At 48.2% G+C, this 27102-nt stretch overlaps 1 long non-coding RNA gene across 1 annotated transcript in view; it reads right to left on the bottom strand.

Annotated features, from left to right (window-relative positions):
- LOC149470867 (uncharacterized) overlaps positions 1-18964 on the bottom strand; it is a 185282-nt gene extending 166318 nt beyond the window's left edge. The window contains exon 1 of the long non-coding RNA XR_016307826.1: positions 18766-18964. This is a non-coding gene — a long non-coding RNA (uncharacterized LOC149470867). The remainder of the gene's footprint in view (positions 1-18765) is intronic.
- Between the last annotated feature and the right edge of the window lie 8138 nt (positions 18965-27102).

Raw genomic sequence — 27102 nt, 5'->3', positions numbered from 1 at the left:
GCGCGTGGAGGCTCCGACGGCTTGTGCCGAGCCCGTGGAGGCTCCGACGGCTTGTGCCGAGCCCGTGGAGGCTCCGACGGCTTGTGCCGAGCCCGTGGAGGCTCCGACGGCTTGTGCCGAGCCCGTGGAGGCTCCGACGGCATGTGCCGAGCACGTGGAGGCTCCGACGGCTTGTGCCGAGCCCGTGGAGGCTCCGACGGCTTGTGCCGAGCCCGTGGAGGCTCCGACGGCTTGTGCCGAGCCCGTGGAGGCTCCGACGGCTTGTGCCGAGCCCGTGGAGGCTCCGACGGCTTGTGCCGAGCCAGTGGAGGCTCCGACGGCTTGTGCCGAGCCCGTGGAGGCTCCGACGGCTTGTGCCGAGCGCGTGGAGGCTCCGACGGCTTGTGCCGAGCGCGTGGAGGCTCCGACGGCTTGTGCCGAGCCCGTGGAGGCTCCGACGGCTTGTGCCGAGCCCGTGGAGGCTCCGACGGCTTGTGCCGAGCCCGTGGAGGCTCCGACGGCTTGTGCCGAGCCCGTGGAGGCTCCGACGGCTTGTGCCGAGCCCGTGGAGGCTCCGACGGCTTGTGCCGAGCCCGTGGAGGCTCCGACGGCTTGTGCCGAGCGCGTGGAGGCTCCGACGGCTTGTGCCGAGCGCGTGGAGGCTCCGACGGCTTGTGCCGAGCCCGTGGAGGCTCCGACGGCTTGTGCCGAGCCCGTGGAGGCTCCGACGGCTTGTGCCGAGCCCGTGAGCCCGTGGAGGCTCCGTCAGCATGTGACATTCACGTGGAGACTCCGTCAGCATGTGACATTCACGTGGAGGCTCCGTCATCGCTCTATTGAAGGATTGTCATCAGCACCTGCCTCCAAGAAAGCAATTACACCAGCTCTCTTCACCCACAAGAGAGCTACAATATTTTTTTTCCAGGTGTGTGTTGGACCGGCTATAAGGGGAGGTTGGAGGCCGGTATTCTTTTTTAAAGGCGTGTGTTGGACTGGCTATAAGGGGAGGTTGGAGGCCAGTATTTTTTTTTCACTCATGTTTTAGACGTCTATAGATGGTAGTTTCGTATATGATTGCAAATATATGCAACCAAAACCTCTGTTTTTGATTTAATTTTTGTTTAACTAGTTTACATTCTGAATGTATTTCTTGCTCTGTATGTCACAATTTGGAAATGACATTAGAGTGGAGTTAGGGACCGCACTGTACAGAGGAGCCTTGACGTGGCAGTGCGGCTTCACATATATTTGCAAATGTATCCAACAAACTGAACACAAATTGCTGAAACATTTTAGGCTTTTTCCAATTTTGCTGGCTGGCTGGTAAGTATGCTGGAGGACTCTGTGTATTGTAACGTTCTGTGAATTGCCCTGCCTATGCGCACCTTACATGAAGCATCCAATCACACTTTTGTGTTGCGGTAAGATGCATTCCTGCAACATAGGTCGACACGTGGTCCATGCATTAGCGTGTTGCAGTGCCATCCATTGTCAATAGGAACCGAACGCACATCTGACAAACATGCATTGCAGCGCACTACACTGCACATCTAGTCAGAAGAAACGATGCGTGTCCGATATTTGGTCTATTCTGGCGTGTGTCGGCAGCCCGTTCAATGGAACACAATAAATTGATCAGAGGAGGGGCAACTTCAGGCAACAGAAAAACTTTAATGCACAACTTGGGCAGCACAGTGGCTAATGGTTAGCACTTCCGCCTGGCAATACTTGGGTCGTTGGTTCGAATCCCAACCATGGCACCACCTGCCTGGAGTTTGCATGTTCTCCCTGTGCCTGTGTGGGTTTCCTCTGGGTACTCCGGTTTCCTCCCACACTCCAAAGACATGCTGATAGGTGAATTGGCTCCTGTCTAAATTGTCCTAGTTTCATCCCTGGCCATGTGGGATCTCCTGCATGGTGGGGGTTGGAGAAAGACCTGGCAACCTACCCTGTAAAGTAACTGCTAAGAGAGTTCATGGAAAAAGTCGCTTATGAGTGACGGTCCATGCAATCGCCAAGGGTCGGATACAACTGGATAGATAGATAGATAGATAGATAGATAGATAGATAGATAGATAGATAGATAGATAGATAGATAGATAGATAGATAGATAGATAGATAGATAGACAGACAGACAGTGTATGTATGAATGTGAGTTAGGGACCTTAGACTGTACGCCCCTTGAGGGTTAGGGACTGATGTGAATGTACAATATATATGTAAAGTGCTGTGTAAATTGATGGCGCTATATAAGTACCTGAAATAAATAATAAATAAAATAAACTTCAATCTCAATAAACATGAGCTATTTTTGATCCTTCTGCTGCTATCCTTAGCAAATACACGGCTCAAAAAATAAAGGAACACTTTGAGAACACATCAGATCTCAATGGGGAAAAATCTCATGTTGGATCTCTATACTGACATGGACGGGGTAATGTGTTAGGAATGTAAGGACGCCCCATCATTTCATGAAAATTATCAACCAACAGAGGACTGAATTCAAAGACACCCCGAAAATCAAAGTGAAAAAAAAAATGCAGCAGACGAGTCCATTTTGCTAAAATTGTATTGCAGCAACTCAGAATGGTCCTCAGTAGTTTGTATGGCCCCCACGTGATTGTATGTATGTCTGACAACGTCAGGGCATGCTTCTAATTAGACGACGGATGGTGTCCTGGGGGATTTTCTCCCAGATCTGGATCAGGTCACCACTGAGCTCCTGGACAGTCTGAGGTGCAACGTGGCAGCGTCAGATGGACTGAAACATGATATCTCAGAGGATGCTGGGATATCTTTTTAACCACTTGCCAACCGAGCTATAGCCGAATAACGGATAGAGCGCGGTTGTCCAGTTCTGGGAGGGCGTCATATGATACAAAACTAGTGAAAAACAGTCAGAAAAGATGAGTAGGGAAAAAAATGTCAGTGGCCTCCACCTGTAAAACCATTCCTGTGTTGGGGGTTGTCTCATTGTTGCCCATCTAATGCAACTGTTGTTCATTTCATTAATACCAAAGCAGCTGAAACTGATTTACAACCCCCTCTGCTACTTAACTGACCAGATAAATATCCCAGAAGTTTAATTGACTTGACACTATAATCTGATTAAAAAGCGTTCCTTTCATTTTTTTGAGCAGTATATTTAGGAACGGAGGTCACATTTACATGTTTTAAACGTATTCTTTTTTATTAACAATTCCTCAGTTACTTCCTGGTTTCTAGCCTAGGCAAATAAACTCATACATCCCAGGAGTATTCAGGAGTGGAGCAGGGGCTTTCTCAGCAAAGCACACCCTCATGCCTGAGCTAAGGGCAGATGGATTCCAGGAAGTAAATGCTACATCAGTCATTGCCCTTACTCAAGGTGGCCACAGCCAGAAATGCTAGACAAGAGTTTTTCAAAGTGATTTCTCAGTAAAATAAAGCATGGCAACATGGATGGATGGGGGAGTTTTCTTTGATTATTACAAATGAATAAATTAGCATTTTGGCTTTGTGGTGCTCAGATACAGTGTAATTCCAAGTCTGTGGTGACTGGCATTTCTATCATTCCGTGTGTCCCGTACTCCTTTCATTTGTGTACCACCACCATATCCTGTACAGTTAAAGGGTCAGTCCACCCAAAAGTGATATTTTAGTTACCAGTGGAGTCTACGGGGCTTAGTCACCCTCTGGCCTCTTCTGTCTCTCATAGTATCATCTGTTCCCACTAATTCTGCTGCATGGACCATCCATGGAACTCTGTTCCATGAATTAACCAGCTGCAAAGCAGAGAGTAAAAACAGCCAAATGGACTAGTAAAAGCAGCCCATACTACACACAGTACACACCGCTAACCCTTTGATTGCCCCTAGATGTTACCCCTTCCCAGTCTGTGTCATTTATACAGTGACAGTGTATAGTATTAACACTGATCACTGTATCAGTGTCACTGGAGATGTCAGTGTCAGTTGTGACAAAGTGTCAGATTGCTCTGCGCACTATCACAGCCTCACTCATCATCGCCATTAATAGTATAAACATAAATAAATGTAAAAGATAAATAAAATTCCAGTATTTATTATTTATCCCATTGTTTGTAGACGCTACAACTTTCACGCAAACCAATTAATACACATTTACTAATTTGCTTTTTTTTTTTTACCTAAAACATGTAACAGAATATATGTTCCCCTAAATATATGAAGAATTTTTTTTAAATTTTTTTATTGGATATGTTTTATAACAAAAAGTAAAAAATATAGTTTTTTTTGGTTTCAAAATATTCATTTATATAATAAATACCTAGTGGTGTTCATATATCACCAAAAGAAAGCTCTATTTTTGTGGGGGAAAAAATTTAATTTTGCTATTACCAGATAAAGCGAAGTGACGGATAGCAAAAAAAATGCCCAATGTACCCCATAGTCATTCACATGGATGGGGGGGGGGGTTGGCAGGATCTGGGGGTCTCCTCCCTTTACTAGCCAGCCCGGCCACATGCTCGGATAAGGTTTTTTTTTTTTTCTTGGCATGGGGTTACCCTCAAAATCGATACCAGAACTAGAGAGCCTGGTATGGATTGGGGGGGAACCCCACGCTTTCAGCTGATGAGTCATCGGTTGTTAAGGACGTGGCAGCCAGCTACCTGGCCCCCTCCTTACCCTCTTCCCGTCCGCCCATTCTACATAAATGGCAGACGGGAAGCAGCGACGATTCGGGATAATGTTCCTGTACGTTAGGCTGCATCGATGGCTCGTGTGCGGCTCACAGAGCGTTAACCACGAAACCTGCTGATCGATGTGTCGCCCGGACACAGTGGATCACATTACCGCTGTGTTAGGGCGATCACGTGGTGTAACACATGTGACTGCTGTGACCAATCGCTTCTCTCTGCTCTCAGTGAAAACGATCCTGCAGTGTGTGAGTTTACACTGAATGTCAGGCTGCTTGTACCCTCACACACTGCACTGCCAGCCTCCCCAGTGCCCCAGTTTAGTTCCCCTGTGTCCCTGATCACTGCCCCACAATATCAATAATACATCATTCAGGAGGCCTTGTCACCTGTCCCAGTGCAAACAAAACACCCCCATACACCATACCAATGTCCTGATCACAGCCATACCCCATACCAGCATCCTGATCACAGCCACACCCCATACCAGTGTCCTAATCACAGCCACACCCCATACCAGCGTCCTGATCACAGCCACACCCCATACCAGCGTCCTGATCACAGCCACACCCCATACCAGCGTCCTAATCACAGCCACACCCCATACCAGCGTCCTGATCACAGCCACACCCCATACCAGCATCCTGATCACAGCCACACCCCATACCAGCATCCTGATCACAGCCACACCCCATACCAGCGTCCTGATCACAGCCACACCCCATACCAGCGTCCTGATCACAGCCACACCCCATACCGGCATCCTGATCACAGCCACACCCCATACCAGCATTCTGATCACAGCCACACCCCATACCAGCATCCTGATCACAGCCACACCCCATACCAGCATCCTGATCACAGCCACACCCCATACCAGCGTCCTAATCACAGCCACACCCCATACCAGCGTCCTAATCACAGCCACACCCCATACCAGCGTCCTGATCACAGCCACACCCCATACCAGCATCCTGATCACAGCCACACCCCATACCAGCGTCCTGATCACAGCCACACCCCATACCAGCGTCCTGATCACAGCCACACCCCATACCGGCATCCTGATCACAGCCACACCCCATACCGGCATCCTGATCACAGCCACACCCCATACCGGCATCCTGATCACAGCCCCACCCCATACCAGAATCCTGATCACAGCCACACCCAATACCAGCATCCTGATCACAGCCACACCCCATACCAGCATCCTGCTCACAGCCACACCCAATACCAGCATCCTGATCACAGCCACACCCCATACCAGCATCCTGATCACAGCCACACCCCATACCAGCATCCTGATCACAGCCACACCCAATACCAGCATCCTGATCACAGCCACACCCCATACCAGCATCCTGATCACAGCCACACCCCATACCAGCATCCTGATCACAGCCACACCCCATACCAGCATCCTGATCACAGCCACACCCCATACCAGCATCCTGATCACAGCCATATGACATTATGCATATATTTAAATATATATCCCATAGTTTATAGACTCAATAGCTTTCACAAAGACTAAATAATATAAACTGTTTTGGGTTATTTTTATCCCAAAAATGTAGCAGAATACATTTTGGCCTAAATGTATGAAGAAACATGATCTTTTTGCAAAATTATGTAACAAAAACTAAGCAAAAAATGTTTTTTTCTTCAAAATTGTCAGTATTTTTTCGTTTATATAGCAAATAATAAAAAACCCCGTGGTGATCAAATACCACCAAAAGAAAGTTCTATCTGTCACAATAAAAAGATAAAGACGTAATATGGGTATAGTGTTGCATGACTGAGTAATTGTCACTCAAAGTGTGATAGTGCTGAAAGCTTAAAATTGTCCTAGACTGGAAGGGGGTGCAAGTGTCTGGACCTGAAGTGGACCAGGTATTGTTAAAGACGCCAGTGGCTACCAGCGCCATAAATCTGCATCTGAACCATATTTGGAAATTGGAAATTTGCCATTGGAAATTGGCAGTGAAAATGACCAGGAAATTCACACCAGGCATGTGTGAACCTAGCCATAGGAAAATTATGCTGCCGCAAAGCCCCTGTGAGGGTGAGGCATTAGGCGACCGCCTAATCAGCCGCTTCTTGAGTTTTGGGAAATCTCTGCCCTTTCGCAATTTCAAATGTGCATTGAGCTTGAGAAAGGGGCGGGAATGCCAGAAACGGTCATTCCTATGGCTTTTAATATACATACATCCATACGACATAGGGAATAACTTTTTAGAGAAAAAGCATAGAGAGCGTGTGATCCTAGCCTTGTATAGATGGACAAAGGGGGAGGTGTTCTGTAGTTCTAAAAATCCACAATGTGCCGCGCTTCACTTCAAAAATAATGTGTATCCAATCATTAACATAACTAATGCATATCCAAATATATAAATTAATATAAATATATGCAACTGTGTATCCAGTTACTATTAGTTATATATCAAAATAAATGAAAAAGTGAATAAACCAATGATGATTTTCAACAACAGTGTCCATATGATTGTTATAAGCAGTCAAAAGAAAAATCCAAATACGAGTTCCTTCAAACGTGCAAACTTTGCTTTACCCGTATACTATCCCGTGCTTCTTAAAAAGTATTTGGTGCGAATAATTTGCATAAACGTGCTCCATCCAGCGTCATGACATCAAAGTCCCTCACGATGCTCGATGGTACCATACTGACACCAGCTGCCAATTTTTAGGATTTTCACCTGGGAAAACGTTCTGAAGGACACATTTTGTGCACAAAGCAGTTTTAACATAGAGTAAATGTGAGTGCATTACTTTTATTAATAAAAATGATTTTTAAAGGGTAATACACTATGATTTGACCTATTCCTCTATAACCATTGTGGAAGGGGAGTTTATCATTTGAGTGGAGAAGGACCCCAAACAGCAGGATACCGTCCCATCCACACTTTGGTCCATTTAAAGGGACACAAGCGCTATATGACCTTACTTAACGGTTTGTTCATATATTTGAGGTGAGAGCACAACCGGTGGGGGGGCACGTTCATGCAAGTTATTTGCACCAAATACTTTTTAAGAAGCACGGGATATTATACGGTAAAGCAAAGTTTGCACGTTTGAAGGAACTCATATTTGGATTTTTCTTTTGACTGCTTATAACAATCATATGGACACTGTTGTTGAAAATCATCATTGGTTTATTCACTCTTTCATTTATTTTGATATATAACTAATAGTAACTGGATGCACAATTACATATATTTATATTCATTTATATATTTGGATATGCATTAGAAATATTAGTGATTGGATACACATATTATTGTTGAAGTGAAGCGCGGAACATTGTGGTTTTTGTTTTTTTACACACTAGTATGAGCATGTGTTAGGTGCAGGCGATTCACAATCAGCACTTGGTAAGATTTATTACTCACATAGCAGCTCACAAGCCTACACGTGTTTGTTCTGTAGCCCTGACACACTTCTTGTCCTAGGGTGACAATGCTGCTCTCCATAGTGTGACAGTGCGGTGATCTGTCATGTTGTTAAAAGGATATTATGCTACCCAGGATTCTCAACAAGGCAGGTTAAGGGGCTCCAGGGAGTTTGTGTAAAGCAGAGGAAACTGGCTTTTCAGTTTCTTCATTGTTTCATAAAGGTCCATTTTGGGACCTGGAGCCTAGAAATTTCAAAGTGATCTTAGTGGGAAGAAATCTGCAATCCTGGGACTAGATTTTAGAAATAGCCAGAACACTGATTATGCAGGTGGGTTCTGGGCTTTTGTAGAGACAGGACCAGGGTTCTGGGCTCTATCCTCCTGAGGAATCCAGGTAGGTGCAAGGGAGAATCCAGAGGAGTGCATATGTGCATTGGAAAGGACAGAGTCCAGAGCCTGAGGATCAGGGCAGCAAGGGGCTGCCAGCTGTGTGGACAGTGTTGGCGATGAAGTGGTCTATGGGGGACTGACGAGGGTCTATAGTGGAAGGCCTGAGCAGAACTGCTGTACATAAGCCAGAAGGCTGAAGAACTATTTTGCTACAAGTGCAAGCCAGGAGGCTGGATTGGTTGTTTTCTGTTGATGTGGCAAACATACATTGAATGGACTTTTTTTTCATTAATAAAAATTGGGCCAAGAAACTCTAAAACAACAATTTCTGGTGTGGATTCTACTTGCTGGTGAGCGCTACCCTGAGATAAAAACCCCCCAAACATTACAATAGATATAGCACATTGAGTGTTGTCACCCTAGGACAGGAAGTGAACATGATTACCAGCTTAGCATAAAAACTAGATAATCCTAATAAAAATAAAACAATGGCAGCCACCAAATCTAAAGATTGGTAAACTGGAAAAGATTTTGCTCTCGGGTTCAGATACGCTTCAACTTCTGTGGAAACATAACAAAAAAGGAGCAGAGAAATCGCTCAGGGACTGTTATAAATGGGCAAAACGTTTGGAAATTACGTGTTCATAAAAAGCAAATAAGAATAACTGTACAAAGTAAATACATAAACGATGTCTATCAACACCTAGACTGTCCATCTTCCATATTCACAGGAAGCATTCACTGGATGCATCTGTCTTTACAGACATCCAGCCAATCCAACCGCCAACGCTAGGAAGTGTGATGCTCATTAAATTTGCATTGGCTCAGCTGAACAAGTCGTCTCACCATCTACACTTACTACTGTACCTCCCCAGAGAACGATGTACACGGCGTGACCCAAATCAGAGCCCAGAGTACCTTTACCTTTACACGTGCTCCCAATATCGGAACGGACACCTTCTTGTAAGCACCGTGCATGGCCCCTTAAGACATTAACCCCTTGCCTACCGAGCACTTATACCCCCTTATTTACCAGGCCAATTTTCAGCTTTCAGTGCTGTCGCACTTTGATTGACAATTGCGCGGTCATGCAAGATTGTACCCATATGAAATTTTTATCATTTTTTTCTCACAAATAGAGCTTTCTTTTGGTGGGATTTAATCGCCGCTGGGCACTTTACTTTTTGTGCTATAAGCAAAAAAACTGCAAAAAAATTTGAAAAAAAAAAAAAAGTTTCTTTGTTTCTATTATAAAAATTTTCAAACAGGTAATTTTTCTCCTTCACTGATGTGCGTTGATGAGGCAGCACCGATGGGCACTGATAGGCAGCACTGATGGGCACTGATGGGAAGCACTGAAGGGCACTGATAGGCAGCACTGAGGTGGCACGGATAGGCGGCACTGATAGGCAGCACTAATGAGGTGTCACGGATAGGTGGCACTGATATGCGGCACTGATTGGTGGCACTGATAGGCGACACTGATAATGGGTACTGATAGACAGCACTGATAGGTGGCACTGACTGACATCACTGCTGGGCACTGCCTGGCGGCACTGCCTGGCAGCACTGCTGGGCTACACTGACGGGCACTGGTGGGTGGGACTGGTAGGTGGCACAGGTGGGCGCACTGTTGGGCACAGGTGGGTGCATTGCTGGGCACAGGTGGGTGAACTGCTGGGCGGAACTTGTGTGTGGCACTGCTGAGCACCGATTATCAGGGCACTGATGATCAGTGACCCCGATGATCGGTGCCGATCCCCGCTCTGACAAATGCCAGTTTTCGGCAGTACTTTCCTCACGATCTGACAGCGTGAGGAAAGTGCAGCCGAGAACCGGCATTTGCATTTCCCGCTGATCAGCGTGTCATTGGACACAGCTGATCACGTGGTAAAAGGCCGCTGTGATTGGCCTTTTACCACGTCACGTGATCAGCTGTGTCCGTAGGACACAGCGATCACGGAGACCGCCGGGTGCGCGCCCCCGGGGGCACACAGGAGAGCGCGTTCTGGGTGGACGTCATATAACGTCAACCCAGAACTGGCCGGCCGCAGTGCAGCCGTCATTCGGCTATCTGCGGTCGGCAGGTAGTTAAAGGCCCGCTTTAGGGAAAAATATTGTATTTTGGAAAATGTAAGGTCAGTGACTGTACAGATAGTATTCTCGGTACACAATAACCGACTAAAAAGTGTTTCCAGTGTTGGGCCTTAAAAAATTAACTCCTGAAGGAATTAAAAACATAAATACAGATCCATCCTTGCATGTCTAAATGCCTGTATTCACTTCTCCAATGAAACAGTATTGAAATGTGAAGTAAATCTCTCTTTGGTTCCTTAATTTCCAGCTTCTCTGCTCCTCCCCGACGAATGCCCAATTAGTGGGCGTCACTAACATTGATCTCAGACACAGCATAGCTGCCACAATCCCCTGTTTCTAGAAGTGTGACTGGAAAAGGGGGCTTGTCAGCTACAGTGGCCCTATCCTCAGCCTCCCCCGATTCCTAAGTGTAACAGTAAAACCCCAAATTCAAACAAACCGACTAATTACACTTCCCAGGAGACTGTGGCATATTTGATGTGTTCAGTGCTTGCTGTTAAGTGGCAACATTCAATGAAAGCTGCATACGGAGTCCCCTCTTTAATCGCATACATTGCACAGAAATGACAAATTCCAGTAGGTGGCAGAGAAAGGTCTCCGCCTAAGTAACTGATCATAGTTTAAAGTGGACCCAAATAACAAGCAGACAATCAGCACATTAAACAGATATAGAGCAAGAACACGATGAAGTCAAACTACTAAGATTTTAACACGAACCTTCAGTCCCAGTTACAGGGGTTGGACAAAATTATGGAAACACTAGGTAAAAGAACAAAATCATTAGCTCCTATAGTGTTGGACTGCCTTTAGCATCCAAGACGGTCTGAATTCTCCTGGGAATTGACAAATATAAGTCTTGGGTGGTGGATAATGGAATCTGATACTACTCTTCATACAAAAATCGTTCCAGTTCTCGCAGAGATGCAAGAGGCGGAAAACGAGCCCAAATTTCGTTGACCATAATGGCTCTATGATATGGAGGTCTGGCGAATGTGGCGCCCAGGAAAGGTGTGAAACCTTGTCTGCATCCTCGCCAAACCGTGATTTGACAACGCCAGCTGTGTGAATTCAGAGCATTGTCAGCTTGGTAAATGGCGCGGTCTTCGGGAAACAATGTCTGCACCATGGGGTGCACATAGTCTGCCAAAATTTGTACATAGTCACTGGCAGTGACTCTATCTTTCAAGGTGACAATGGGACCTGCAGAATACCAAGATATGGCTGCCCAGACATTGTTTTCCCACAAACTGTATATGCCGCCATAACCTTTGATATTATACCTCGTGACACGGCAAATAAATTGGCAACTTCAGTCACAGAGGCACCAGCTAAATGGCACCAACAATTTGCCCTCTTTGAAGCTCAGTAAGCTCTGACATGACTCCATATTACTAGCTGCGCACGCAGTAAATGACAGACGTGAGGCTTTCCACCTGTTAGCTAGGTGTCTCATCACACAGCGGAAGCAAAAGAATGTTACGTCACTTCCGCTTTCAACGCAAACCATGTCGTCACTTTCACACCTGCAAATCATGTAGTGTTTCCATATTTTTATCCAACTCCTGTACTTCTTTCTTTCTTTTTTTTTTCAGGAGAACACACCCCATGCTTCTGCCTTCCTCGCTTAGGCAAGAATGACATCCTCCCCACCCCACCTGAAGCCCCCTAGGATACCAACATCATGTATCCCAGGTGGCTTTGGGGCTATGTACAATACGCTGTGCATGTGCAGTGGAGTGTAAAGTGAGGTGCTGCGCTAATAACTAAACTATATGTAAATCCCAATGTGAATAAGTGGTGAACAGTAAATAAATGAGTGAACAATACTATAATACCCAGTGACTATATTAACAGCATAAGTGACATCAACCCCAAACTAAACATCTACACCGCCTCTCCTAAATGGGTGAAATCAACATAAAAAAATCTATAAATACAATAATTAAATACACATACATAGAATGAATGCCGTGGTACTGAATATGCGCCTATTACACAACACCAGTAAATACATATCATGTGGTGACATAAACGCATGTATGCTTTACATTCCCAAAACCAACTGATGTGAAAGAAATGGCAGTGATCCCACTAAGGGATAAGAAACAAAGTGAATCAGTGAAAACACTCCTTGTGGTAAACGTACAAAAAGGGAAGAGGAATCAGATTATAAACGCATGTATACCTACATGCTCAAGGATAACTGGTGAATAAGAACAATAGCAGTGATCCCACTAAGGGACAAACAAAGTGAATCCGTGAAACCACAAATTGTGGTACTTGTGAAAAAAGAAAGAAGTCAGGCTCACCGCCTGTAAATCACTAACAATCACTAAATGTACACAATTGTGACCCCCCTACTGGGGATAAGTGAACAGAAAACATAGGCTATAGTGCCTATAAATAATGAAGGGATTTGTAACCCCAAATGGGGGGTTCTGAATAAGCAGAGAAATAAGTGACGGCAAACAGTGCCTCACACTCTCCGTGTATCCACAAACATAAATAAACATGGATAATCCACCAATCAACATGAACAGAAAAAAACAAAACACAAAATTATTAACGTGTCCTAAAAGGTGAAATAAATGTCCAATCTACAGAAGGTGTCCAGAACCATGCAAATGGTGGAGGTGTTCTGTAGTCCTGTGATCACCATAAATCTGCAACAGGATACTATAAATCCCACTCTAGGTGCAATGGCCCCTCACCTCCATGCGGTGACCCTGCAGGGTTAAAACACCTTATGATAATCAAACACCACCGGTCTGGAACCCGGACTCTCTCCAACGGATGTCAGGTACAACGCTGTGTCAGTTCCCTCTCTGGTGGGCAAGGTCCTGCATGCAGCCTCCTCTCAGTGGTCCTAGAAGTGATGGCTCAGTTGTGATGAGATAGCGATAACTTCAATCTTAGTTGGATACCAGTCAGTGACTCAATCGATAAGACATCTTGTAGATCTTGTGAAGTTTATTCAGTTGTGTTCAAAATATTAGCAGTCAGACATCACTAACCGGATCAATCACTGTTTTTGGTAGAAATGATATTTCTACATGGCAAATAATTTCCTAGCAGGTGTAGTAGAGTAATAGAAATCCAACAGACCTAACAGTCATGACATGCATGCTGCTGATTCTGTGTCATTGAATCACTCATTGAAAAGGGCATGTTCAAAATAATAGCCGTGTGGTGTTCTATTAGTGAGGTCATTCATTCTTTGAAAAACAGGTGGCAATTATTGCCCTTATTTAAGGAAGGAAGGCAGCAAATGTTGGACATGCTGGTTACAGTGCATTTCTCTCTGAAATTCTGAGGAAAATGGGTCGTTCCAGACATTGGTGGATTATCCATGTTTATTTATGTTTGTGGATACACGGAGAGTGTGAGGCTCTGTTTGCCGTCACTTATTTCTCTGCTTATTCAGAACCCCCCATTTGGGGTTACAAATCCCTTCATTATTTATAGGTTTTCTGTTCACTTATCCCCAGTAGGGGGGTCACAATTGTGTACATTTAGTGATTGTTAGTGATTTACAGGCGGTGAGCCTGACTTCTTTCTTTTTTCACAAGTACCACAATTTGTGGTTTCACGGATTCACTTTGTTTGTCCCTTAGTGGGATCACTGCTATTGTTCTTATTCACCAGTTATCCTTGAGCATGTAGGTATACATGCGTTTATAATCCGATTCCTCTTCCCTTTTTCGTACGTTTACCACAAGGAGTGGTTTCACTGATTCACTTTGTTTGTTATCCCTTAGTGCAGTGGTTCTCAACCTTTCTAATGCCGCGACCCCTTAATACAGTTCCTCATGTTGTGGTGACCCCCAACCATAAAATTATTTTCGTTGCTACTTCATAACTGTAATTTTGCAGTGGGAGGAGTAGTGCCACGTCATTGGTGTCAGTGGAAGGAGTAGTGCCCCATCATTGGTGTCAGTGGGATGAATAGTGCCCCATCATTGGTATCAGTGGGAGGAATAGTGCCCCATCGTTGGTATCAGTGGGAGGAATAGTGCCCCATCACTGATGTCAGTGGGATGAATAGTGCCCCATCACTGGTGTCAGTGGGAGGAATAGTGCCCCATCACTGGTGTCAGTGGGAGGAATAGTACCCCATGACTGGTGTCAGTGGGAGGAATAGTGCCCCATCACTGGTGTCAGTGGGAGGAATAGTGCCCCATCGTTGGTATCAGTGGGAGGAATAGTGCCCCATCGTTGGTATCAGTGGGAGGAATAGTGCCCCATCGTTGGTGTCAGTGGGAGGAATAGTGCCCCATCGTTGGTGTCAGTGGGAGGAATAGTGCCCCATCGTTGGTGTCAGTGGGAGGAATAGTGCCCCATCGTTGGTGTCAGTGGGAGGAATAGTGCCCCATCGTTGGTGTCAGTGGGAGGAATAGTGCCCCATCATTGGTGTCAGTGGGAGGAATAGTGCCCCATCATTGGTGTCAGTGGGAGGAATAGTGCCCCATCATTGGTGTCAGTGGGAGGAATAGTGCCCCATCATTGGTGTCAGTGGGGGGAGTAGTGCCCCATCATTGGTGTCAGTGGGAGGAATAGTGCCCCATCATTGGTGTCAGTGGGAGGAATAGTGCTCCATCACTGGTGTCAGTGGGGGGAGTAGTGCCCCATCACTGGTGTCAGTGGGAGGAGTAGTGCTCCATCACTGGTGTCAGTGGGAGGAATAGTGCCACATCATTGGTGTCAGTGGGAGGAATAGTGCCCCATCATTGGTGTCAGTGGGGGGAGTAGTGCCCCATCATTGGTGTCAGTGGGGGGAGTAGTGCCCCATCATTGGTGTCAGTGGGAGGAATAGTGCCCCATCACTGGTGTCAGTGGGGGGAGTAGTGCCCCATCACTGGTGTCAGTGGGAGTAGTGCCCCATCACTGGTGTCAGTGGGAGGAATAGTGCCACATCATTGGTGTCAGTGGGAGGAATAGTGCCCCATCATTGGTGTCAGTGGGAGGAATAGTGCCCCATCATTGGTGTCAGTGGGAGGAATAGTGCCCCATCATTGATGTCAGTGTGGTGGAGGGGAGAATAGTGCCCCATCATTGGGGTCAGGGGGGGGGGGGGGAAATAGTGTCCCATCGTTGGTGTCAGTGGGGGGAGGAATAGTGCCCCATCATTGGTGTCAGTGGGAGGAATAGTGCCCCATCATTGATGTCAGTGTGGTGGAGGGGAGAATAGTGCCCCATCGTTGGTGTCAGTGGGAGGAATAGTGCCCCATCATTGGTGTCAGTGGGAGGAATAGTGCCCCATCATTGGTGTCAGTGGGAGGAATAGTGCCCCATCATTGATGTCAGTGTGGTGGAGGGGAGAATAGTGCCCCATCATTGGGGTCAGGGGGGGGGGGGGGAAATAGTGTCCCATCGTTGGTGTCAGTGGGGGGAGGAATAGTGCCCCATCATTGGTGTCAGTGGGAGGAATAGTGCCCCATCATTGATGTCAGTGTGGTGGAGGGGAGAATAGTGCCCCATCGTTGGTGTCAGTGGGGGGAGGAATAGTGCTCCATCGTTGGTGTCAGTGGGGGGAGGAATAGTGCCCCATCGTTGGTGTCAGTGGGGGGAGGAATAGTGCCCCATCGTTGGTGTCAGTGGGGGGAGGAATAGTGCCCCATCGTTGGTGTCAGTGGGGGGAGGAATAGTGCCCCATCGTTGGTGTCAGTGGGGTGAGGAATAGTGCCCCATCGTTGGTGTCAGTGGGGGGAGGAATAGTGCCCCATCGTTGGTGTCAGTGGGGGGAGGAATAGTGCCAAATCGTTGGTGTCAGTGGGGGGAGGAATAGTGCCCCATCGTTGGTGTCAGTGGGGGGAGGAATAGTGCCCCATCGTTGGTGTCAGTGGGGTGAGGAATAGTGCCCCATCGTTGGTGTCAGTGGGGGGAGGAATAGTGCCCCATCGTTGGTGTCAGTGGGGGGAGGAATAGTGCCCCATCATTGGTGTCAGTGGGAGGAATAGTGCCCCATCATTGATGTCAGTGTGGTGGAGGGGAGAATAGTGCCCCATCATTGGGGTCAGGGGGGGGGGGGGAAATAGTGTCCCATCGTTGGTGTCAGTGGGGGGAGGAATAGTGCCCCATCATTGGTGTCAGTGGGAGGAATAGTGCCCCATCATTGATGTCAGTGTGGTGGAGGGGAGAATAGTGCCCCATCGTTGGTGTCAGTGGGGGGAGGAATAGTGCTCCATCGTTGGTGTCAGTGGGGGGAGGAATAGTGCCCCATCGTTGGTGTCAGTGGGGGGAGGAATAGTGCCCCATCGTTGGTGTCAGTGGGGGGAGGAATAGTGCCCCATCGTTGGTGTCAGTGGGGGGAGGAATAGTGCCCCATCGTTGGTGTCAGTGGGGTGAGGAATAGTGCCCCATCGTTGGTGTCAGTGGGGGGAGGAATAGTGCCCCATCGTTGGTGTCAGTGGGGGGAGGAATAGTGCCAAATCGTTGGTGTCAGTGGGGGGAGGAATAGTGCCCCATCGTTGGTGTCAGTGGGGGGAGGAATAGTGCCCCATCGTTGGTGTCAGTGGGGTGAGGAATAGTGCCCCATCGTTGGTGTCAGTGGGGGGAGGAATAGTGCCCCATCGTTGGTGTCAGTGGGGGGAGGAATAGTGCCACATCGTTGGTGTCAGTGGGGGGAGGAATAGTGCCCCATCGTTGGTGTCAGTGGGGGGAGGAATAGTGCCCCATCGTTGGTATTAGTGACACAAATGATGGGGCACTATTCCTCCCACTGACACCAATGATACTTACTTTGCTGACCCCTGCTCCAGCCTGGGCTCGCTCTCTCACTTACCTGTCAGCTGTCTTCCTTCTCTGGCCGCTCTCCTCTTCACTCGCTCCGGCAGCTCCCTCAATCTTCTTTGATGTACGCGCGCTGCCGCTCGGCTCCTCCTCTCCAAGCTCCACCTCCTCGCCGGTGATTGGCCGCCTGTGTGCCTCTCCTGAGCTACAGTTCCGGTGGCCAATCAGCGGCGAGGAGGCGGAGCTGCTGAGCGATCCCGGAGGTGTGGCCAGGTGACAGGAGCAGCGTATCATCCCGCCCACACATCGCCTGAGACGGAGGAGCGGTGTCTTGGTTCCTAAGACCATCGGAAATATGTGTTTTCCGATGGTCTTAGGCGACCCCTGTGAAATGGTCGTTCGACCCCCAAAGGGGTCGTGACCCCCAGGTTGAGAACCGCTGCCTTAGTGGGATCACTGCCATTTCTTTCACATCAGTTGGTTTTGGGAATGTAAAGCATACATGCGTTTATGTCACCACATGATATGTATTTACTGGTGTTGTGTAATAGGCGCATATCCAGTACCACGGCATTCATTATATGTATGTGTATTTAATTATTGTATTTATAGATTTGTTTATGCTGATTTAACTCATTTAGGAGAGGCGGTGTAGATGTTTAGTTTGGGGTTGATGTCACTTATGCTGTTAATATAGTCACTGGGTATTATAGTATTGTTCACTCATTTATTTACTGTTCACCACTTATTCACATTGGGATTTACATATAGTTTAGTTATTAGAGCAGCACCTCACTTTACACTTTGGAATGACCATTTCTGGTATATGGTTAGGTACTAGCAGCTTTAGCCACAGGTTCACCTAAGCCCAGGAGGACTACGAATATTGTCTATGCTCAGTGGAGTGTCATCGGGAGCTGCTTGCTAGGACCTGGAAGAGAACGCTGGCTCCAATGATGGCGGCACAAGGCCCTGTGGGTTCCGCTTTCAGCAGATTACTGCAGGGCAATGCTGCAGTTGATGGCTGGGTATGTTATTTAAGTTCACCCCAGCACACAAGGTAGGAGGGGGTTTACAGTAAAATTAAACCTGGGGGGGTTAAGTTCCACTTTAACCTGTTGTCACCCAAATTACACATATTTGCAGCCGCAAGGGCAGGCTTTAACACCCACACATGTGCGTTGTTGGGCAGCCAATGTTTCTGTGCTGAGAACAAGCTCACTGCAAGCTCCCAGCACAGACACTGGGCTGTCAAAGACAGCTCTCGGCCCTCACTAATAATCCATAGCCAGTGGAACGACTCCTGATCATGTGACCACTATGACAGCCAAACACAGTAGTCACATGATCGAAAATCTTCCCGCCCCCCAGGCACTCAGAACTTTGTACAAGGACACCGGAGTAGGCGGAAAAGGGTTAAAGGGACTTCAGATGAGACATTTTTGTGGTCATTTAGCTCGTGAGATAAACAATATAAAGCCAAAGACACAACAAACTGACCTTTTCTGCTAGCCAGCCCATGTGCCGAATTTCATGACTTCCAGAGATTCCGTTTTTTCTCAGCTGAGTTTGGACTTCGGCCATCACCTTGGGAAGAAGTTCCGTCACCGCCCCGTGAATTGCGTTGAACCAGGTCTGGGCCACCGCAGGATCTTTTGCTCGCAGCACCGCAGTATGCTTGGCATCAGGTGAATGCAGTTCTAGATGTCTGCAATACAGAACACATGCGTTTACAGCGGGAAATCCCAGGATCTTCTTATAATCCCCTGTTCATAGCTCTGGATTTTTAGGATATTTTGCCACACACAGTTGAATAAAAACTGTACATCTTTGGACTAATCTCCAGACAGATATAACAGACACAAACCAATGCAACTCTGTATTCATTAACCCCTTCTTCCCAGCCTTTTAAGAGATAGTAACACCGAAGCATCGTTACCTGCTTGCTCAGCTTCCGGACCATGTGATCACTGTGATTGGATGATTAGATAATTGGAAGCCCATCCTACCAGCTTCCAATTGTCAGTGACGGTACTGTCAGAGTGCTGGGGGCATGCTGCCAACACAAAACAGGTATGCGTATACGAGGAGGCACAGAATACGGCCAATCTCTGTGCTGCCACATATATACATACATCCGACAGGAAGGGCTTAATAAATCTTGAAATGTGTGTTTTAATGCCACTAGTGGAAGTGCCTGAAATTGATTTGGTATCAGCCTCTTACTATGCAGCAGCACTGGAAGAAGAAGGGGCAGAACCGAGAGCCAATCAGGGGTGCTGCATGCACATGTACCAACATAGAACATACTGATAGGAGAAGAGAGCAAAGAGATGACCTAATCAGTCTGCTGCTGTTGTTTCAGCATCCATTCAGACGGTTGGGGGTGAACAGAGGACACCACTGTATTTCCTAACTGTAAGTAGTCTTGTCTGCTTGGCTGTGCTGTCTGGCAGAGCTGTGTAAATCCCAGCAATGGATGAACAGAAATAAAAATCTTCTGACAGGAAAAACATTTCTCATATATGTATTTAGAGTACAGCTTTCTAGGACTGTGAGTGTACTCCATGCACCTAGAGATGACAGTATCCACCCTAACTGCTTTAAGGAACAACATGTACTGTATATAATAACAAAATAAATCACATATAATAACCATTACAGTCTGCCTAAGGTGGCAACAAACAGGCCCCAGAAATAAAAACTGGGCACCCCATCTGTGGGAATACAAAGAAACCAATGAGATGTAGATATGAGTGCGTTTTGTATGTGTCAGGGCAGGGCTGTGGAACGGACAGGTAGGCCTAGTGGCAGGGTAACGCACTGGCTGACGACAACCACCACCAACAGACTGAAGTCCCTCAGGGCGCGGAGTCTAAGTCCCAGGCTGCCCTTCACCAGGGCCCCTGATGGTGGGGATGGACTTGACGCAACCAGGGACCAGGTCGCGGCCCCCGAGACACCCCAGCTGCGGTAATGGCCGCCGCCAATGGCGTGTAGTTGGTGAGAATGACAATAGCGTAGTCAGACAAGCCGGGTCAATAACAACAGGACAAAACAGTACAGAACAGTAGACAGAGAATCACAGGTCACGGGCCGGGTTCAGCAACAGAAGGTCAGATCAAAGGGAAACGCAGAGAATGGTCTTAGTCACAAGCCGAGTCAGAATACCAGAAGAGTCACGAGCGTATACACAGAGCTGTAGCAAGACCAAGACACAAGTGCAAGTGCAAAGAGCATGTGCAGATCCCAGGCTTATATGTACTCAGCCACACCCCTCTGGGGGATGGACCTCAGAGACCTGAAGGCATAAAAGATTCCCATCATGCTCAGCAGAAATCCAAGATGGATGCTAGCACATGGAGTAACATAACCTCTGGGAAAAGGTAGGACCTTGACAGTACCTCCTCCTCAAGGGCCCCTCCCCCTCCGCGGCTCAACAAAAGGTTTCCGAGGAAAGCGGGTATGAAACGCGCGGAGGAGGGCAGGAGCATGGACATCCGCGGAAGGAACCCAGGAACGCTCCTCGGGACCATAACCGCGCCAATGAACCAGGAACTGTAATCGGCCGCGCACCAATCGAGAGTCCAGGATCCGGCTCACCTCATACTCCTCATGACCGTCAACCCGAATGGGACGGGGCCGAGGCAGAGAGGTAGCGAAGCGATTGCAGATCAGAGGTTTCAACAGTGATACATGAAAGATATTGGAGATCCGCATCCCAGGTGGAAGGGCAAGGGCATAGGCCACCGGATTCACCTTGCGGAGAATGCGAAAAGGACCGACAAAACGGGGAGCTAGTTTGGGTGTGGGCACCCGAAGATTGAGGTTACGAGTAGACAACCACACCCGATCGCCGACCTGGTATGAAGGAGCGGGCAACCGTCTGCGATCAGCCTGGAACTTCTGACGCTGAGCCGAGTCCCTCAAAGCCCTCTGGATCTGCCCCCATGAAGAACGCAGGGCAGCAAGATGGTTCTCCACAGCCGGAATGTCCTGTGGTGAGAACCTCTCAGGTAATACCGCGGGTTGGTACCCATAGTTGGCCATGAAGGGGGACATCCCGGAGGAGGAGTTGACCGCTGAGTTCCTGGCAAACTCAGCCCAAGGCAGGAGATCGGCCCAATCGTCCTGATGGTCCGAGATATAACACCGAAGGAATTGTTCTAAGGCCTGATTGGAACGCTCCGCAGCCCCATTGGACTGCGGGTGGTAGGCTGAAGAAAAGGAGAGACTAATGCCCAACTGGGAGCAGAAGGCGCGCCAGAATCTGGACACGAACTGACTCCCGCGGTCCGAGACAATCACCTTGGGCAACCCATGCAGGCGAAAAATCTCCCTGGAAAAGACCGTGGCCAGTTCTTGCGCTGTTGGTAATTTCCTGAGTGGAATACAATGGCACATTTTGGAAAAACGATCGACGACCATGAGGATGACCGTATGACCCCGAGACACAGGGAGGTCTACAATAAAGTCCATGCCCAGGTGTGACCAAGGACGCTCCCCATTGGGAATGGGTTGCAGAAGACCCATTGGAAGATGCCGTGGAGATTTATTCTGGGCACAGATCGAACATGCCGCTACATAAGAGGCGATGTCGGCACGGAGAGTTGGCCACCAGAACAACCGAGAGACGACCCAAGACAACTGGTTCCTCCCCGGATGCCCGGCAGTTTTGGAGTTATGGTAGGTACGCAGCAGACGGGTGCGCAACCCCTCGGGTACAAAACATCTACCCTCCGGTCTCTCGGGAGGAGCGTCAGTTTGAGCCGCCAAAATCTGCTCCCCAAGGGGAGAAGTCAGACTGGTACGAATGGCAGCCAGGATATGATCCGGAGGTATGACCGAGGTTGGCTCAGAGTCCTCCCTGGACAACTCAGAGTATTGCCGCGATAATGCATCAGCCCTGACATTCTTGGAACCAGGCAAATAGGAGACCACATAGTTGAACCGCGACAAGAACAAGGCCCATCTGGCTTGACGGGGTGTCAATCTTTTGGCCTCCGAAAGATAAGTCAGGTTCTTATGATCGGTAAGAATGAGGACCGGAACTGCGGAGCCCTCGAGCAGGTGCCTCCATTCCTTGAGAGCCAGAATGATTGCCAACAACTCCCTATCTCCAATCTGGTAGTTGCACTCTGCAGAGGAAAGCTTCCTGGAGTAGAACCCACAGGGAAGTAGGGGTCCATCGGGCGACCGACGTTGAGACAGGAGAGCGCCTACTCCTGTCTCGGATGCATCAACCTCAAGGACGAAAGGCAATCCAGGATTGGGATGAGACAGTATCGGAGCCGAAGCGAAGGCGGATTTCAGAGCCTCAAAAGCTACGATGGCCTCGGATGGCCACTCGTGAGGATTGCTGCCCTTCTTGGTTAGGTCTGAGAGAGGTTTTGCCAGCGTGGAGAAATTTCTGATGAATTTCCGATAGTAGTTGGCAAAACCTAAAAAGCGCTGAATGGGCCGAAGGCCATTGGGACGAGGCCACTGCAGAACTGCCGAAACCTTCTGAGGGTCCATGGAGAATCCCTCCGCAGAAATGATGTAGCCTAAAAAGGCAACTTGGGATCGATGGAATTCGCACTTCTCAAGTTTACAAAAAAGTTTGTTCTCACGTAATCGTTGCAGCACCTGCTTGACATCCTGGATATGGGACTCCATGGAGGCAGAGTAAACCAGGATGTCATCCAAGTAAACTACCACGCACTGCTGCAACAAGTCACGAAGGACATCATTTATGAATTCCTGAAAAACTGCGGGCGCGTTACACAACCCGAAGGGCATCACCAGGTATTCGTAGTGACCGGTTCTGGTGTTAAACGCGGTCTTCCACTCATCCCCCTGTTTGATCCGTACGAGGTTGTACGCCGCCCGAAGGTCAAGTTTGGTAAAGACTGTTGCCCCCTTAAGGCGGTCGAACAACTCAGTAATCAAGGGAATCGGGTAGGCATTCTTAGTGGTGATTCGATTGAGACCCCTATAATCGATGCAAGGCCTCAATTCACCACCCTTCTTCTTTACAAAGAAAAAGCCCGCTCCTGCTGGGGAAGTAGACTTACGAATGTGCCCCCGGGAAAGCGCATCCGCAACGTACTCCTCCATGGCCTTATTCTCCGCAACCGAGAGAGGATACACCCTGCCACGCGGAGGAGTGGCACCGGGTTGCAAGGATATGGCGCAGTCGTAAGGACAATGAGCAGGTAAGGCACCAGCGCGTACCTTATCAAACACGTCCTGGTACTCCCCATAATCAGTGGGCAACGCAGAGTCTGAGGAGGCACACAACACCTTAACCGGCCCACGGATGCACCCGGCCCCACACCGTGAAGACCACGAGAGAATCTCGGCAGTTTGCCAATTGAAGGTTGGATTGTGCATCTGGAGCCAGGGATACCCCAAAACCACCGAATAGTGCGGAGAAGAAATCACCTGGAAACAGGCCAACTCCCTGTGAACAGCCCCAATAGCTACCTCAACTGGCATAGTCTCGTGGGTAACCTGCGGTGGTTGCAGGGGCCTGCCATCTATCGCCTCGAGAACCAATGGGGTAACTCGAGCCTGCAGGGGAATGGAGTGCTGGGCAGCAAACGAGCTGTCCATAAACAACCCGCCAGCCCCAGAATCTACCAACGCCTGGGCCGTCACCGAGCCCTCCGCCCAAGAGAGGACAACGGTGATCAGTGGCTTATCTCTGCGGAACGCCGGGGACGAGGAGACTCCACCCAAGATCTGTCCCCGACAGGATCTCAGGTGCGAGCGTTTCCCGGACGGACCGGACAGGACTGCCGAAAGTGCCCACCAAGACCACAGTACAGGCAGCGACCCTCCCGACGCCGAGCGGCCCGCTCCCCCTCGGAAAGGCGAGCAAACCCCAGCTGCATGGGCTCACCACCAGACAATCTATCCCCAGGAGGCGTGGGAGGAGAGGGAGGAATGGGTGGGATAGAAAACGCAGGTGCCAGTCGATTGGAAGGCCTCCGCAGGCGTTCCTTGAGTGAAGGCCTCTCCCTGAGCCTGGTATCAATCAGGATCAGGAAGGAAATTAGTGCTTCCAGCTCCACAGGCAATTCCTTGGCTGCGATCTCGTCCTTCAATGCATCAGAAAGACCCTGAGAAAACGCAGCCACCAGAGCCTCATTGTTCCAACCCACCTCTGCTGCCAGGGTACGAAACTCTATGGCGTACTCGGCCACGGTCCGTGAACCCTGATGCATAGACATGAGCAGCTTGGCAGCCGAGGCGGAGCGAGCCGGTACATCGAATACCCTACGGAAGGTATCGACAAAACCGGAAAACTCGTGAATCACGGGGTCATTCCTCTCCCATAAGGGATTCGCCCAGGCCAAGGCCTTGTCTGAGAGTAGTGAGATGAGGAAACCCACCTTTGACCTCTCAGTCGGAAAAGCGTAGGGGATTAATTCAAAGTAAATCCCCACCTGGTTAAGGAACCCACGACACTGACTCGGCTCACCCCCAAAGCGCTGTGGAAGAGGGGCTGAACCGGTCATACCTCTGGACACCGCGGGTGCCGCATCAGCCGCGGCGGTAGGCACAGCAAGCGGAACAGCAGCGGGAGCGACCACCGGAGTGACAACCGGCCTAATAACACCAGGAGTAAGGTGCACGGTGCGTGCCAGCAGAGTTTGCAACGCCTGAGCGAACTGATCCAACAGGAGATCCTGTTGATCCAGTCTGGCAACCAACATAGGAAGTGAAGGCGTACCTGCACCGTCAGGATTCATGGCACTTGTGTAATGTCAGGGCAGGGCTGTGGAACGGACAGGTAGGCCTAGTGGCAGGGTAACGCACTGGCTGACGACAACCACCACCAACAGACTGAAGTCCCTCAGGGCGCGGAGTCTAAGTCCCAGGCTGCCCTTCACCAGGGCCCCTGATGGTGGGGATGGACTTGACGCAACCAGGGACCAGGTCGCGGCCCCCGAGACACCCCAGCTGCGGTAATGGCCGCCGCCAATGGCGTGTAGTTGGTGAGAATGACAATAGCGTAGTCAGACAAGCCGGGTCAATAACAACAGGACAAAACAGTACAGAACAGTAGACAGAGAATCACAGGTCACGGGCCGGGTTCAGCAACAGAAGGTCAGATCAAAGGGAAACGCAGAGAATGGTCTTAGTCACAAGCCGAGTCAGAATACCAGAAGAGTCACGAGCGTATACACAGAGCTGTAGCAAGACCAAGACACAAGTGCAAGTGCAAAGAGCATGTGCAGATCCCAGGCTTATATGTACTCAGCCACACCCCTCTGGGGGACGGACCTCAGAGACCTGAAGGCATAAAAGATTCCCATCATGCTCAGCAGAAATCCAAGATGGATGCTAGCACATGGAGTAACATAACCTCTGGGAAAAGGTAGGACCTTGACAGTATGATTGTGCGCTCTTCTTTCTTCCTATTATGTAAGTACCGGTCGGGTTTTAATAAAGAACATTTTTTATGGCAGAACATTATTGCAGATCCCTTTGGCTTTTCTTTGGAGAGACACTGAATACTGAATTTGTGAGGAAGGTTTGTTTTCTGCCCGGTATATTGTGTCTCCTGGAGGTTGGACGTTCATATGGATATAGCCAGTGTTGCTGAAAGGGATATACCTCTATATATAATATATCTCTAAAAATCTGAGTAACGGGTCATTCCAGACAAAGTGTAGAAAAACAGCGTACTTTGATTAAAAAGCTCATTGGAGAGGAGAAAATATATAAATAAGTGCAGAAACTGATAGGCTGCTCAGCTAAAATGATCTCAAATGCTGTAAAATGGAAACCAAAACGTGAAAGTAAACAGAAAACTGCCATTTGAATGGATCGAATAATAGCCAAAATGGCAAAGACACAGCCAATGATCAGCTCCAGGAAGATGAAAGAAGGTGTAAAGTTCCCTGTGAGGACTGTTACAATTAGAAGATGCCTACGTGAAGCCAAGATTTTTGCAAGAAGCCCCCGCAAGTCCCATTGTTGGAAAAATGACTGGTGAAGAGGTTACAATTTACCAAAGAACATATTGACTGGCAAAAGAGAAATGGCGCAACATTTTGTGGACTGATGAAAGCAAGATTGTTCTTTTTGGATCTGCTGCAGACAGTTTGTCAGACGACCCCCAAACACTGAATTCAAGCCACAGTACACTGTGAAGACAGTGAAGCATGGTGGTGCAAGCATCATGATATGGGGATATGTCTCATACTACGGTGTTGGGCCTATTTATCGCATACCAGGGATCATGGATCAGATTGAACATATCCAAATACTTCAACAAGTCATGTTTTTTTTTTTGAACAGCCAAATATTCCTTTTTCTTCACTTTTTGGAAAGTAATAACAAATTTGAAACATTTTTCTTTTTGTTTTGATTTGGAATAGACTGTGCAGTACACTCGTGGAACATCTACAAACTACGGTACCTAAAAATCTCCACAGGTGACACTTTAAAAGCCTCTACAGGTTACTAGTTTAGAGTGATGCAGGAGGTCTGGTGCTGGAATTATTGTTCTTGTTCTGACATTCGTGTTGATACCTCACATCTGTGGTGTGATCACCATTTACATATGTGTGCTGGACTTAGGTATGTGTATGTATTTGCACATTAACACGGGGGGGGGCACTTTAAAACATTTGTTTAATAATTTATTTTATTTTAAACTTTTTTTTAACTTTTTTTAACTTTTTAACTTTTTTTTTTATAAATCAACTTTATTGCTGTCACAAGGGATGTACAACATCCCTTGTGACAGCATGGGCTATGACAGGTCCTCTTTATGGAGACATCTGGCTCTATAAAATCTCTCCTCTGGCCTCCAATGCAGCTGATCAGACACATATGGAT

This window comes from Staurois parvus, unplaced genomic scaffold (genome assembly GCF_062004578.1).
Source record: "Staurois parvus isolate SC_StPar_1 unplaced genomic scaffold, SC_StPar_1.0 ptg000030l, whole genome shotgun sequence".
In the NCBI taxonomy this organism is placed as follows: Eukaryota; Metazoa; Chordata; class Amphibia; order Anura; family Ranidae; genus Staurois; species Staurois parvus.
Note: the sequence above shows the minus strand (reverse complement) of the source record. Positions and strands in the feature narration are given on the sequence as shown.